Genomic DNA, 16,016 nt, shown 5'->3' on the forward strand with positions numbered 1-16,016 from the left:
TATTCCCACTCCACCCTTTTCCTTTAATTTATGCATAATTTCTGAACAAAAAGCTGAGCATGCCCAATGCCCCATACACTGTTTGGGGCATGAAATTTATCCTACTAAATCAATGGTGTAAGAGTATGGGGTGCCAGATTAAGGCATCCCATTCGCACTGATAATAACAATTGCTTCTTAAAATATCACTTCAAGACTCGGGTCTTGGCTTCTTTTGTGTATTACTGTTAAAAATATTTCATGTTTACATTAATAAGATGCATAAATACTATGAAATAAAACAACCTGTTAACATGTATGTGTAAACTCTGGGTGGTGGGACTCTCATGATTTTATTTTACACTTACCTGCACATTTCAAAATAAACTTTCTAAAGTTTATTTCATTTTATATAACATATACCAAACAAAAACATTAACTTCAGTATGGCGATGGTTTCACAGTTATACAAATATGTCAAAGCTAATAAAAGCATAAGCTTTAAGTATGTATTATTTGCCAGTTGTAAGTCAATAAAGCCATCTGTAATTTTTTAAAGAAAAATAATTAAAATTCTGAGGGGAAAAATAAGGCTGAGGGAGAGTACCCAAAAAGACTAACCTGGGAGAAGAGTCCCCTCCTCAAACCCAGAGCTTCTCACTGGCGAAGGTACAGTTGCAGCACACGAAATAATGATTTCACCAGACTGTGCAAACCAGAGCTGGTCCAACACTGCCAGATAAGCAGGAAACCATTCTCTGGAATGCAGGTGTTATGAGGCTGCTGAGCAAGTGTGCAGAGGTAATCAGGACACTGCTACAGGCACAAGACCTGGAATGCACAGTACTCGTGTGAAGAGAACTGCAGGAAACAATCCCCTGGGTAAAAGCAAGCCAAGGTTGGTGCACAGGCATGCAGACGGAGTCAAGGCACTGCCTGCACAAGGCCTGACGTACATGGTGTCCACTTTAGAAGAGCCATGGCAAAGCAGGTCTGGACCGGGACTGCAGGACCAGTGAGGGCGTTTACTCTGGGCATGTGGCTGAGGCAGAGCACAGATGTCCCCAGGGAATGGGAGAGGGGAACAGGACACACAAAGGTCTTGAGGAAACTAGGAAAGGAACACTAGGAAACTAAGAAGGAAAAAAATCCCTTCCCCTCCAGCATCCTGACCCCTGTAGCACCTAGTAAAGCTTAACATCATGCTCTTTGTAAAGGAGAAATGGTTCGAGTCCAGTCCATTACTGCAGAGCAGGTACTGAAGCGTGAATCTGGAGCAGAAAGAAAATGAATTGATAATTTACACAGTTATCTTTCTGCTCTTAACAGTATTTAAGTGAGCCAGTGCTTCTCTCACTTAATAACAGGGAAAAAGGAAAGTGAGTACATGGCCATGAGTCTTCATCATGGCCACTGGTGCAGAATCTGAAAGAGCACCCACAGTCTTTGACATATCACTTATTTCTAAAGTCACACAAATTTCTTATTCTAGTCTAGGTTATTATCCATGTATGTTTTAAAACAAAATGTTTTAAATTATGCAACAACTGATTGTTATGCTTATCAGTTTCTAGGGGTTGCCCACGTTCCTTCACTCAGGTGACCCATGCCCCATCTTCAAAGCCAGCAATGGTATATCAATTCCTTCTCATATCACTTCATTCCAAACTCCTCCTCTGCCACTTTCAGGAAATCATGTGATTACACTGGGCCTATGTGAATAACCCCCAGCTTCCCTGGTGGCTCAGTGGGAAGAATTCACCTCCAAATGCAAGAGATAGGTTTGATCCCTGGGTCAGGGAGATCCCCTGCAGAAGGAAATGGCAACCCACTCCAGAGTTCTTGCCTGGAAAATCCCATGGACAGTGGAGCCTGGCGGGCTACAGCCCATGGCGTTGCAAAAGTCAGATATGACTTAGCGACTAACCAACAACAATCACATCATGTTTGAGCATGTCTCTGTTTCCTGGCACAAGATTTTCTTGTCCCATCTTGCACTTTCCTTGCTGTAGCCCCCAAATCAGTCACTTCTCAAAGGAAGATATCCTTGTTTGTAGGATCTTACACTAAAGTTTTTGGTGAGTACAGAATATGAGGTTAACAAATTACTCTCAAATGATTAAGGAAGGAAAGAAAAGGTTCCTGTACTGTTCTAGAAATGAGATCATTTCAAAATTAAAATATACACATATATATTTTACATTAATCAACACAATTTCTTCCAAAGCTCAGAACAAATTATTTGAGGCTTGTCTAAATACTAGCCGTACAGATGAATGAAAATTTACCAGCTATAAAAATCACTGTGATTCCTCTCAGAACCTCACGAACTGAACTCAGCTTTTGAAGTTGGAACTGCAAAGACTATGAGGAGAGTTGTAAAATACAGATCAAAGTTCTCAGCCCGGTAAATCCACCATTTACTGATTTAAGTTAAGGTCACTGTAATCAGCCTCTAATCCTTATACATTATTCATTTATTGTTATCTAATAAAATGTTTATGGTTTTTTCTAATATTAAAAATAATGCTCAGTAGAAGATATGAAGAAAATACTGATTACCCAAAGGTTAACATTCACAGATGACAGGAGAGTTCATCCTCATGTGCTGCGGTTCATTCTCCCAGGTCCCTATACACCCTCGCTCTCCAACCTTTCAGCTCTCCTTCCTCACCACCACCCAGCCAAGCTAACATATTACGGCACAACAGCAAGAGCACTGTGATCGATACACTCCTTAATCAGATACCACAATTTCTTAAAAGTTTATTCCCTTATTCTGTATCACCCACATCATTCACACTGGCTCTACTTCTCTGATCCAACCACTACTATCAGTTTTTTTTCCAATCCATATTTTATTATCATTTTTATACTTATTGTATTATGACTTGTATGCTTTTTTATTAAAGTTGTATCATTTTCCCTTGTTATTAAAACTCTTCATAAACATTTTATTTATAACAAATGTTGAATGTTACATTATATAAATCATGACTTTCTCTATCTCTCTACTGTTTAATATTAAGTTGAATTTACCTATTGCAATTATAAATAATTCCATTATAAATATAAATCTCTTTCCATATTTCAGATTGTTTCCTTAGTATAGATTCCTAAATGTGGAATCACTATGCCAAGGAAACAATCTAAAACTTTATACATGTAGCCAAATTGCTTTCCAAAGAGAATATTCCTATTAATATTTATAATTCCAAATAAATGTACATTTCAAACACTGATTTTCCTTTTCTCATCTTTGTTGGTGTTAGATAATAAGTTATATATGCTGTAAATGATTTTTTAAATGCTTGGCTATGTACTTAATATGCATTATTTCTTTTAATAATCCAAACAGTATCAATAGATGGTGGAAGGTCTTACTATCTTTCCACAAATATAGGAAACTGAGAATTAGATACATAACTTTAAGTGCTTATAGCAGTGCTGAGGATATAGCAAGCACATTAAAAGTATTCACTTTCTTAAGTAACTTGCCCAACGATGCTTACCTCTTAAATAATGGTGCTACGATTCAAATACAGGTGAATATCATGAAATGCCAACCCTTTCAGACCATCTGATTACTGTATAAATTTGCACTTATTTAATTATGTGTGAGATTGAAATTGTTCATATGAAATTTGAACAGATGAAATTGTTCATAATGAAATTTTAAGGCTAAATATTTGAAACCCTCTTTCAAGGAAAACTAAGAAAGGTAAACTAATGTATATAAATGATAATTTACATATTCAAATCAGCTACCATTTCAAGGGCTTCCCTGGTGGCTCAGTGGTAAAGAATTCACCTGCAACGTAGGAGATGGAGATTCAATCCCCGGGTCAGGAAGATCCGCTGGAGAAGAAAGTGGCAACCCACTCCTGTTTTCTTGCCTGTATACTGAATACTCCTGTATTTCCACGGATAGAGGGGCTAGTGGGCTACAGTCCATGGGCTCGCAAAAAGAATCAGACACAGCTCAGTGGCTAAACAACAACCACCATTCCAGCCTTACTTTTATTATTCATGGATTTCTGAACTAGATTTAATGATAAATATGGTTTATCCCTAAGGCTTTCTCCATAACATCAGAATTCAGTTGCAAAAAAATTGACTTTAAAAATAAATATCCCCACCTTTCTTCAAGCTTAAATAAAATATTATCTATATTATAATGACCAAGGGTATGTAATCTGATACCAGGAATGCAAAAGTGTTAAGTAGATAATTATTCAACACTATGCTAAAAGGACATCCCATACTATTAATATTCACAATAATCATACATCATTGAGATTAAAATTCTTTAGTGTTCCACTTCCCACTTTCTTATTTACCTATGTGATCCAGCTTATAAAGTTAAAGAAGAAGGTAAATGACCATTAAAAGAAATTAATGCTACACACAAAAATTAGTCATGCTTCTATATATCAGCAATGAATAATCCAAAAGAAAACAATTGTATTTATAAAGGTATCTGAAAGAATAAAATACCCAGGAATAAATTTAATAAGGAAGTGAAAGACTTGTACACAGAAAACCACAAAACATTGCTGAATGAAATCAAAGACCTAAATAAATGGAAAGATAACCCCTGTATTATAAGACTAAATATTGTTGAGGCATTCCCTGGTGGCCCAGTGGCTAGGATTCCAGACTTTTACTGCTGTGGTCCACGTTCTATCCCTGGTGAGGGAACTGAGACCCTGCAAGCCACATGGTGTGACCAAAAAAAAAAAAAAAAAAAAAAAGACTATATATTGCTAAGATGGCGATACTACCCAAACCAATCTACAGATTTAATACATTCCCTATCAAAATTCCAACAGCCTTTTTAACGCAGACATGGTTAAGTCAATCGTCAAATTCATATGAAACCACAAGGGGCCCTGAATAGTTCAAAATAAATTTGAAAAAGAAGTACAAAGCTAGAGGACTCACACGTCCCAATTTTAAAATCTTACTATAGAGCCATAATCAAAACAATGTGGTATGGGCATAAGGATAGACATATAGACCAAAGGAACAGAATTGAGAGTCCAAAAATAAATCCATAGTTCTATGGCCTAAAAGATTAGAAATAAAGGTGCCAAGATCATTCAACAAGGAAATAACACTTTCTTCAACAAGTGGTACTGGAACAACTGGATAGTCACATGCAAAACAATGAAGCTGTAACCCTAAATTCACAATATGCAAAATTTAACTCAAAGTAATTAAATGACCTAAATGTAAGAGCAAAAATGATAAAACTCTTAGAAGAAAATAAAGGAGTAAATCTCCATGATCTTGGATTCCACAATGGATTCTTAAATATGACACCAAAAGTATAAGAAACAAAAATAAATTGAGCTTGATCAAAATTTAAAACTTTCATGCATCAAAGGATATTAATAACAAAATGAAAAGCCCACAAAATGGAAGAAAATACTTGCAAATCATACATCTGATAGGATCTAGTATTCAGAATACATAAAACATAACAATAATAAAAAAACAAAGAATGCAACTAATACATGGGCAAAAAATTAGAATAGACATTTCTCCAAAGACGACACACAATTGGTCAAACAAGCACATAAAAAGATGCTCACCGTCATCAGCCCTTAGGGAAATGTGAATCAAAACCACAGTGAGATACTGCCTCACATTCACACAGATAGCAATCAGTTCAGTTCAGTCACTCAGTCGTGTCCGACTCTCTGCGACCACATGGACTGCAGCACACCAGGCCTCCCTGTCCATCACCAACTCCCGGAGTCCACCCAAACTCATGTCCATTAGTCGATGATGCCATCCAACCATCTCATCCTCTGTCGTCCCCTTCTCCTCCTGCCTTCAATCTTTCCCAACATCAGGGTCTTTTCAAATGAGTCAGCTCTTTGCATCAGGTGGCCAAATTATTGGTGTTTCAACTTCAACATCAGTCCTTCCAATGAACACTCAGAACTGATCTCCTTTAGGATGGAGTGGTTGGATCTTCTTGCAGTCCAAGGGACTCTCAAGAGTCTTCTCCAACACCTCAGTTCAAAAGCATCAATTCTTTGGCGCTCAGCTTTCTTTATAGTCCAACTCTCACATCCATACAAGACTATTGGAAAAAGCATAGCCTTGATGAGACAGACCTTTGTTGGCAAAGTATTGTCTCTGCTTTTCAATATGCTGTCTAGGTTGGTCATAACTTTCCTTCCAAGGAGTAAGCATCTTTTAATTTCATGGCTGCAATCACCATCTGCAGTGATTTTGGAGTCCAGAAAAATAAAGTCTGACACTGTGTCCACCGTTTCCCCCTCTATTTGCCATGAAGTGATGGGACCGGATGCCATGATCTTCATTTTCTGAATGCTGAGTTTGAAGCCAACTTTTTCACTCTTCTCTTTCACTTTCATCAAGAGGTTCTTTAGTTCTTCTTCACTTTCTGCCATAAATAAGGGTGGTGTCATTTGCATATCTGAGGTTATTGATATTTCTCCCAGCAATCTTGATTCCAGCTTGTGCTTCATCCAGCCCAGTGTTTCTCATGATGTACTCTGCATAGAAGTTAAATAAGCAGGGTGACAATATACAGCCTTGACGTACTCCTTTCCCTGTTTGGAACCAGTCTGTTGTTCCATGTCCAGTTCTAACTGTTGCTTCCTGACCTGCATACAGATTTCTCAATAGGCAGGTCAGGTGGTCTGGTATTCCCATCTCTTTCAGAATTTTCCACAGTTTATTGTGATCCACACAGTCAAAGGCTTTGGCATAGTCAATACAACAGAAATAGATGTTTTTCTGGAAATTCTCTTGCTTTCTCCATGATCCAGAGGATGTTGGCAATTTGATCTCTGGTTCCTCTGCCTTTTCTAAAACAAGCTTGAACATCAGGAAGCTCACAGTTCACGTATTGTTGAAGCCTGGCTTGGAGAATTTTGAGCTTGCTCAAAATTGTGTGAGATGAGTGCAATTGTGCAGCAGTTTGAGCATTCTTTGGCATTACCTTTCTTAGGGACTAGAATGAAAACTGACCTTTTCCAGTCCTGTGTCCACTGCTGAGTTTTCCAAATTTACTGGCATGTCGAGTGCAGCACTTTCACAGCATCATCTTTTAGGATTTGAAATAGCTCAACTGGAATTCCATCACCTCCACTAGCTTTGCTCACAGTGATGCCTCCTAAGGCCCACTTGACTTCACATTCCAGGATGTCTGGCTCTAGGTGAGAGGTCACACCATTGTGATTATCTGGGTTGTGAAGATCTTTTTTGTACAGTTCTTCCGTGTATTCTTGCCACCTCTTCTTAATATCTTCTGCTTCTGCTAGGTCCATACCATTTCTGTCCTTTATTGAGCCCATCTTTGCATGAAATGTTCCCCTTGGTGTCTCTAATTTTTTTGAAGAGATCTCTAGTCTTTCCCATTCTATTGTTTTCCTCTATTTCTTTGCATTTATCGCTGAGGAAGGCTTTCTTATCTCTCCTTGCTATTCTTTGGAACTCTGCATTCAAATGTTAGCAATAGCACTAATTTTTTTTTTAACTGGGAAAGAACAAGTGTTGATGACAATGAAGAGAAACTGGAACCCTCATACGTTGCTGGTAGGAATGTAAAATGGTTCAGTCACTGTGGAAAATAATTTAGCAAGAACTCAAAAGGCTAAACATAGGATCACCAGATGATCCAGCAATTCCATTCCTTACATATACCCAGAAAAAATGAAAACTAGTTCTCAGACAAACTGTTGTAAATGAATGTTCATGGCAACAATATTCACAATAGTCAAAAGATGCAAAGAACCCAAATGTCCTTCAACAGATGCTGCATATATACAATAAAATAATTAAGCTGTAAAAAGGAAAGATTCATACATACAGCAATGTAGCTTGCAACAACCTTGCAGAACCTTGAAAACATTATGCTAAGTGAAAGAAGCCAGACAATAAACCATACATATTGTATGGTTCTATTTATATAAGATTTCCAGAATAAATGAGATCTCCAGTAAATCCATAGAGACAGCAAACTGGTGCTGCCAGGGGCTGGTGGCAGCAGAGAATGGGTACAAGGTTTTAACTTCTAGTGATAAAAATGTTAGATAGAGAGTGGTGGTTGCACAACACTGTGATTTACTAAGTACCACCCAATTATTAACTTTAAAATTGTTAATTTTATGTTGTATGAACTTCACCTCAAAAAATGTTAAGCGATTAATATTTATAATACTTGTTATATAAATGTATAACTTACAAGCACAGTTCTTCTTTTTTGAAGGTCAAATATGTAAATTACAAGGACAGTGATTAGACAAATTATTCTTCAATGAGGTGTTTTACACCTAAGCAAAGCAGAAATTCAACTCCTACTCTCTTATGACTTGATTTAGAAATATTTACCTATCATCAGGTGGGATTATTTTTCCCTGAAGATACATTCCCTCTAAAAGTTTAACTGGATATACTGATCATTAGAAAATGAGCCCAAACTAGAGTCATATTCAATCTAACTTTGACAAAATTTTCTAGCCCCTTAGAAATAACCCTAAGTCAAATTCTTACCAGAAGCTCTCTCATTTCAATAAGCAGAATACCTTTAATTTTCAGCTGTCTTCTCAATTTACATTAATGTGGCTATGGACATAAGTAAGTTTTAATGTCCAAATATTTTAAGGTTACTGATACCCTAAAACCACACAATTAACATTGTTCCTCAGCATAAAAGACAGAGTTCCTCAAATAGGATTTATACCACTGAAATAAATGGAAGCAAGATAAATATCTTCCCCATGGATCATTCTCTTAAAAGGAATATAAAAATAGATATAAAGATACCTGATCACATTTCTCCCTGCCTAAAATTCCTTAATAGATTAAACAACTTTTAGAATAAAGTTGAAAACTAAAAAGTTCATCAACTGCTCCAGTTTTGTCCCTTGCCATTCCTCCTCAGTCTCCTCTAACCTCTAACTGTCTGAACTTTCTCTTCTCTCAGACTCTCATTATGTGCCTTCTCTGGGCCATCTCGGTATAATGAAACATTTAATTTGTTCATCACTCCTTGAAGTTAGGGACTATGTGGTTTCAGATTTGAGATACTTAGCACCTAGCACAGTAATCAAAGGCTGTTGTAAAACTAAAGTATGAACAACTAGTAACATCCTCTACTGGGGTCTAAAATATTATGGCTTATTTTTCCTTCATAATAGCAAGAGGGGAAACTACACGTTAGGCTATATTTTGCCTTGTTTTTTAAAATTACAATGTAGTCTTCTTAGGAAATAACATCAAATAGGTAGCACTAGTTTTGCAGACATCCTTTTTAAACATCTAGTTTGTTAACTAAAAGCATAAATTCAGTGTGATTATTATTCAATGGAAGTTCATGATTGGCTCTGTTTTATCAATATTAGTAAAGTGAAATGATAGAAGACATTTTGTAAGTCTTAAAAGCAGACTTTTTTAAGTGGAAAATTCAAAGTGCTTCATTTTACAAGTGAGGAAATGAACTGAGAGGTCAAATTATTTATGCAAAGTCACCAAGCTACTTATTGGGCAAGTTGGGGAACACCCAGATACCCAAATTCTTTTAATGGTGATGCTTTCAGCTACAATATAACTGTATTTCCACTTCAATCTCATAGGCAATGCATAAGCCAGGCAATGCAATTCACAGCACACTTGTCTTTCTCTGTATCTTCAATCTAGTGAGCACACGGGTCCCTTAATATTTGTTACACTCAACCGATTCCTCTCTCTTTAAGATCCGGCCCTTGCCTTAACACAACTTCCTTCTCCCCATCATAAATATTTAATGAGTACCTACATCTGCTGAGTATTAAATACATTAAAGTCATTTCATTAGGAAAAGGGGAAATGGGGAGACATGCATGAGTCAGAATGATGCAGTCCCTTCCTTTAAAGTGCTCTACAAAATTAGTTACAATCTGCTACAGTACTCGTACTTTATCTGTTCAGAATCATGACTTTATATTAAACACAGAATACAAGAAAAATCTAACTACTTTCAACTATTAAAATTAACCTTATTTTAAAATAAGCTCCATGAGGACAAGGATTTTTTATTTTTAAATTTATTTTTGGTTCACTAACATACTCCGCATGCCTAGAACAACACCTGATATAAAAAATACCTCAATATTTGTTGAGTGAATGATTGTGATAGAAAAATTCATAAGTAGTGGAGTCCAAGTAATGTTTCCACCAATGGAGTAACAGATTATATAAACCTTCCTTGTCTTAATGCTTATGCCTAATGACCAATTTTTTATTTGACTGGCCAGCTACTTGGGCCTTGCATTACAGGAAACTGAAAAACAGTTCAGAGATCAGTAAATTACTATACTGCTTAATTTAATATCATGCCACTACCTAACTGCACCAAACTCTAGAAAATCTGCCAAGAAAGGAAACCACAGGCCATTCTACTTAGATCTGAGCCCTTTTTGAAGTATGCTGCTGCTGCTGCTGCTGCTGCTAAGTCGCTTCAGTCGTGTCCCACTCTGTGCGACCCCATAGAAGGCAGCCCACCAGGCTCCTCCATCCCTGGGATTCTCCAGGCAAGAATACTGGAGTGGGTTGCCATTTCCTTCTCCAATGTGTGCATGCATGTTAAGTCGCTTCAGTCGTGTCTGACTCTGTGAGACCCCATGGACAGCAGCCCACCAGGCTCCTCTGTCCACAGGATTCTCCAGGCAAGAATACTGGAGTGGGTTGCCACTTCCTTCTCCATTTTTGAGCTATAAAAGGGCCTCTAGGCGTGTTTCTTCCTTGCAACAAGACAGAACTGGTGTTATCATCATAATCATCTTACAAAATAAGGAAACTGAAGCCAGAGAATGGGTTCAAAAATTCACAGAATTGCTAGACTTCCTACCACACCAGGCAGCCTTCTCCTCTCATCCTCTGAGCTGCTTCTCCCACAGTCTCAGCTTAAGTAGAATACAGTCTTTCTAGATTCCCTCTTCATTGCTGACCCATAACAAGCGCAGAGATTCTCTGATTTTAAAGGTTTTGCTATTAATCAATGCAGGGTAACAAAGAGGGGATGACACAAAATAAGAAATCTGGAGATGTTACAATGCAACATACAACACAAGTGTATAAGTGTCTGGTACTATATAAAAATCACAGCAGCTTTCCAAATTATTAATGTGAGAATCCCTAGTCTTCAATTTACTGGCTCTCTTTTGAAATAATAAATGAGAGCCTTGCTAATTTTCCAAAAATTTCCCTCCCCACTACCTTACCCCTATCCTCCCAGGACACAAAAAAACATTACAAGGGAAAACAATGGGTAGAACTCTATCTAAAGTGAGAAATCTGCATTTCTGAGGGTCTTCTGGAGTCACATCCCTCCTGTGAAACTGACCCACGGGGGACTGTGGCTTTAGACAACTTCCTCACAATGTGAGCAACTGGTCTCTTCTCTTTTTATGAAGTACACAGAGCTCCCAGGTTCCATTTTACATTTCTAAACATCTGAACTAATCCTCAGCTCCAAAGCCAAAGACTGTATCATGAATTCTTCTCCTAAATCCCCTTCCACCATCAACATCTGTTCTTCATCATAATACCCTCCCCAAAAATAAAGCTCATACTTCTGTGGATTCCCAGGGTCACTTAACATTCTCAACCCAAACCCTTCACAACAACCCCACCATCATCACTTCCTGCCTCAACCACTGTTATTAAACTCTGGGGGTATTCTACCTCCAGGCTTCCATTCCTTCGCTGGACTTTGTTCCAGACTAGTATCTATAAAGAGGGATTCTTCCTCTTTATAGAATCAAGTACAAAATCCTTAACCTGGTTCCTTTAAGGATTCCTGTAAACTCTATCCATCTATCTTTATAACAGCCTGTTCCTTAAACATACTACCTTGACAAATGTTCTCTGCTTTCCTACTTCCATACCTTTGCTTCAGCAGTGTCCTTAGGTGAAATTCTTTCTTCTATCGTCCTCCTCCAGTTGCTAACAATCTTTCAAATGGCCACATCCTCAATATGAAAGGAAAAGGCTGAGGCATATGATTTATCGAACACATTCTCTGTCTAGAACTTTACAAATTATCCTTACCCCACAAAAACATAATGGCTTAATAATATATATTTGAGGAAGGAGCTGAGGAAACCAAGGATCAAAAGAGCTTACCCAAAGTCATCCAAATAAGCAAGAATCCAAAATAACTCCTCAGCATTTTGTATTTTTTAATAAAACATTATACAAGACAGGCTTTACAATCAGAATGCCTAGATTCAAATTTCAGTTACTCCACTAACAACCTGTGTGAACTCAGAAAGTTATGTATTTTCGATGCCTTCATTTCCCTATCTATAAAAAGAGAATCACAAATATTAAGTGCTTAAATTGTCTGCCTGTAGTAAACAATGTTAGTTATTATGACTGTGATTTTTATCTATGTACTATGATACGTAAACTGACAATACTGATTATACATTCTCATTGTTCCTAAATTAGCTTTTATGTAATGTAAAAGGATTATGAAAACTAGCATTTTTGATAAATGCTCAATAAATATTTGTAGAATACATGAATTTTGAAACAATGATTATCCACCATGACCTAATTAAAAGAAATGTCTATTAATTCTGTTTCTTCTTTTGAAAAAACTAACAATCCTTAGTTCTTCCCTTTTTTATGTCATGTGAAATTACCATATGCAATGCCATATGGCAGTAATATGTCAAATGGTACAAAACACTACTTTGATCCAAACTCATTTTGACTTCTGCTAAACATTCCCAGATTTCAAAATGTCCAAAACCACACTTTTTACTTAAACATCAACCATTTTTAGGTCATACCAACATGAAATAAGTACACCATGATATTTGACCATGCTATTTCACATATCTTTATGGCAAAAACTATAAAACATAAAATGCCTTCCTATCCAATTTTGTTCAAAGACACAAACCTATCATACCCTTAGTCCTGCCCTTACTTTGCTAAAATTAGTGCCTGGAAAACTTTTGATAAATCTATGTTACTCTGGGATGCAGAAAAACATCAAAGTAAGGGTGCTGAATGCCGTAACAGTTAGGCCCCTGCAAAATGCCTACAAGAAATGAGCTTTAAACAAGGATAGATGAGAACTTACTCCCAATCCTTCAATATTAAACGCTGCAAATTAACATTTTTGTCCACATTATTTACTGTTATACACGGAGACATGAAGCTTGCTGGCTTCAAATAAAGGCAGGGGTAAAAAAAAATATATTATTAAAACAGTAGTTGTCATTCCTTACAGAGAGAATTAACTGCACTTCTAGCCAACATTTCCAAAAAATAACAACAACAAAAACAACTACTTTGAGGCTTAACTATGTAACAGACATATTTTATATCAATTAATTCTTATAATTCTTCCCTTATTCACAAACAATGTCACAGAATTAGTAAATGGCAGAGCTGAAGGCTGAACCCAGTCTGACTCCCAAATTTGGGATCCAGTGTTTTGCCACAATCCACAATAATACGGTATACATTTACATCTTCCTCTTCACAGTCATACATTTTTTAAAACCTGAAACAAAAGCTTCATGAAATAATATTTACTCTTACTCCATAGGATGTCCTATGCTATTTGTTTTTTTCTAACATTAATGTCAATGCACTAAATTGATTTCAAAATTCCCATGAGCCCTGCACTACACTTGTTACTGTCGTTGAGTCTCACCTGACTCGTTGGGACCCCATGGACTGTAGCCCGCCAGGCTCCTCTGTCCACGGGATTTCCAGGCAAGAATACTGGAGTGGGTTGCCATTCCCTCCTCCAGGGGATCTTCCCCATCCAAGGATCGAACCCGCGACTCCTTCACTGGCAGGAGGATTCTTTACCACTGAGTCACCAGAGACGCCCACTACATTTCTTATCTACTATTTAAAGTTCTTTTAAACTGCTACCATAAAGTACGGGAACTAAGATCCCACATGCTGTTCAATCAAAAATACAAAAACAAACAAAAAACCTGCTACTACAGCCCAGTTTTGTTACTCCAAAATGAAGCTAATCTCATAGACCCATTAAAATGTATCCCTAAAAAGATTAAATCCTTGAAAGCCCTTCCTTAAACCCTGAATTGATGTATCTCTAACTAGAACTCTCCGACAGCACACCCATCTTATTTATTTACATTGTATCAAATACTGCAGATGTTCTCCTTGGAGAACAACAGATCATTGTGGAAAGGAATGCATGAGTTTTCCCTGTTCCTGCAGCATCACTGAGGAACACTTGTCAGGCTAGTTTGGGGTAACAACAAAGAACCTAAGCAGCTGCCCACGGTGCTGAAACTGAAGATGAAACGATGGTTTTGGAAATCTACTATTGCCAAATTAGGACAAAATAGAGGAATTTACCCAAAAGCTGACAGAGAACACTCAGTGACTGCCACCAAATATGCATGAGTGCTTCTGGGATCGCTTGGCTTCGGTGTTTGCCCTCTCCCTCTCTGAGATAAAGTCCTGTCATCAGTGCGGGTCAACTCAATAGGCGTCCCGGCAGAGCTGCCAACTTTAGGGGGCAGGGACGTGGTTATCTGTCCCTAGCAGAATCACATCCCACCTTCTATCGAGCTTCCGGGGTGGGGGTGGGGGTGGGGGTGGCAGGAAGGTTAGAAAGAAAAGAGGCGACTGCCCTCTTTTTTCCCAAAGATTAAAGCCCACAACTAAATTCAAGCGACTTCGCCCGGGGACGCCCGGAAAGAGACGACTTCCGCACAGCTTCCCAGGCTCAAGACACCTCAAGAGTGGAATGCAAGAAGCAAAACAGATAACCCAACAACTTTAGATACACACAAACTCATGGCGCAGGAATGCAAGGGAGACTCGGCCTCTGAGCGCAGGGTTTTTTATTTTATCTTCTACAAAACAAAACAAAACTAAACTAATTTCCTCCGCAACCAGCTTGAGGAGCAGCCAAGAGCACGGCGGCGGGGCCGCCTCCGAGCTTCAGGGCGGGCGAGGGGGTGTGTTCTCCCCGGCAGGCCCCACGGAGGGGAAACCTGCAGTCCGGCCGTCGAGACGCAGGAGAGGCTCTTACCTGGAAGCTGACCTTGCAACACAAACAGGCAACCAGCCGCGTCGCTGCAGAAGTCTCTACCCCGACTTCATGACTGAATCTCCGCACCGACCCCCACAGCCCAGAGTCAGAGCGCGTACGACAACACCGAAGGCGAGGCGGAAGTCCCGCCCCTTGCTCCTCATTGGCCCGCACCCGAAGGTAGAGGAAAGCCATTGGGCCATAGAACTGCTCGCTAAGGCTCCTTCCCACTCTCTCGCAGAGTCTAGCTGCTTGCTCGGGTCCAGCTCCGAGAGATGTCTAGTGCGCGGAGTCGCGTTCTTGGCCTCGTGACCGTTCCTCTCTGGAATGGAAGGGCAGGACAGGGTGGGGCTGGCTTGTGGAGCGAGGCAGAAGGATCTACTTTTGGCGGGGAAAGGGGTAGCATGGCCGAGGAGATTGGCTATGGAATCCTGCTGCGTCCCCCCAGGAGTGGAGGCCGCGGATCAGGAGGGGATCGGACCGAGCGACCAGAGCTGGCTGGCCTAGACCGTTCGGGCTGTTTGGGCCGAAGGAGCCCGAGACCCAGCTGGCGGGCTCCCCCTGGGCGGGCCTGCTCTGGAGCCATCGCGACTCTTTCCTGTTGCCGCACTCACCGGACCAGTGGAAGAGGCGAGGACGACGCCTTATCCCTTCTGCACCACGTCCAGGCCGAGATCTAGAAGGATGGAGCCAAGGCCAGCGCCTTAGAGTCCCGGTCGCCTTGTTAGAGGAGCAAGCAGCCCTTGGGCTGAACACTAGTCCCCCGATGCCAGAGTGGAAACCGTGCTGACGTCTGCGCTTTGGGTCTGACACGCGCCATCCCCGAGACTCAACAAAAGTCAAACCGTGTGATTAAACCCTAGGTCAGCCTTTTAAAACCCTTCTTTCCTTTAATGAACAACAATAACAACAACAAAAATGTTGCCTTCTGATAAGACTTCCTTGCCCCAAGTACTCCGGTTTTAAACCAAGCTAC

At 39.3% G+C, this 16,016-nt stretch overlaps 1 protein-coding gene across 1 annotated transcript in view; it reads right to left on the bottom strand.

Annotated features, from left to right (window-relative positions):
• Window positions 1-15,294, bottom strand: part of RNF13 (ring finger protein 13) — a 129,808-nt gene extending 114,514 nt beyond the window's left edge. Inside the window, exon 1 of the mRNA XM_055569383.1 lies at window positions 15,041-15,294. The gene's annotated coding sequence lies outside the window, so the exon portion shown is untranslated. The remainder of the gene's footprint in view (window positions 1-15,040) is intronic.
• Between the last annotated feature and the right edge of the window lie 722 nt (window positions 15,295-16,016).

This window comes from Bubalus kerabau, chromosome 2 (genome assembly GCF_029407905.1).
Source record: "Bubalus kerabau isolate K-KA32 ecotype Philippines breed swamp buffalo chromosome 2, PCC_UOA_SB_1v2, whole genome shotgun sequence".
NCBI classification, from domain to species: Eukaryota; Metazoa; Chordata; class Mammalia; order Artiodactyla; family Bovidae; genus Bubalus; species Bubalus kerabau.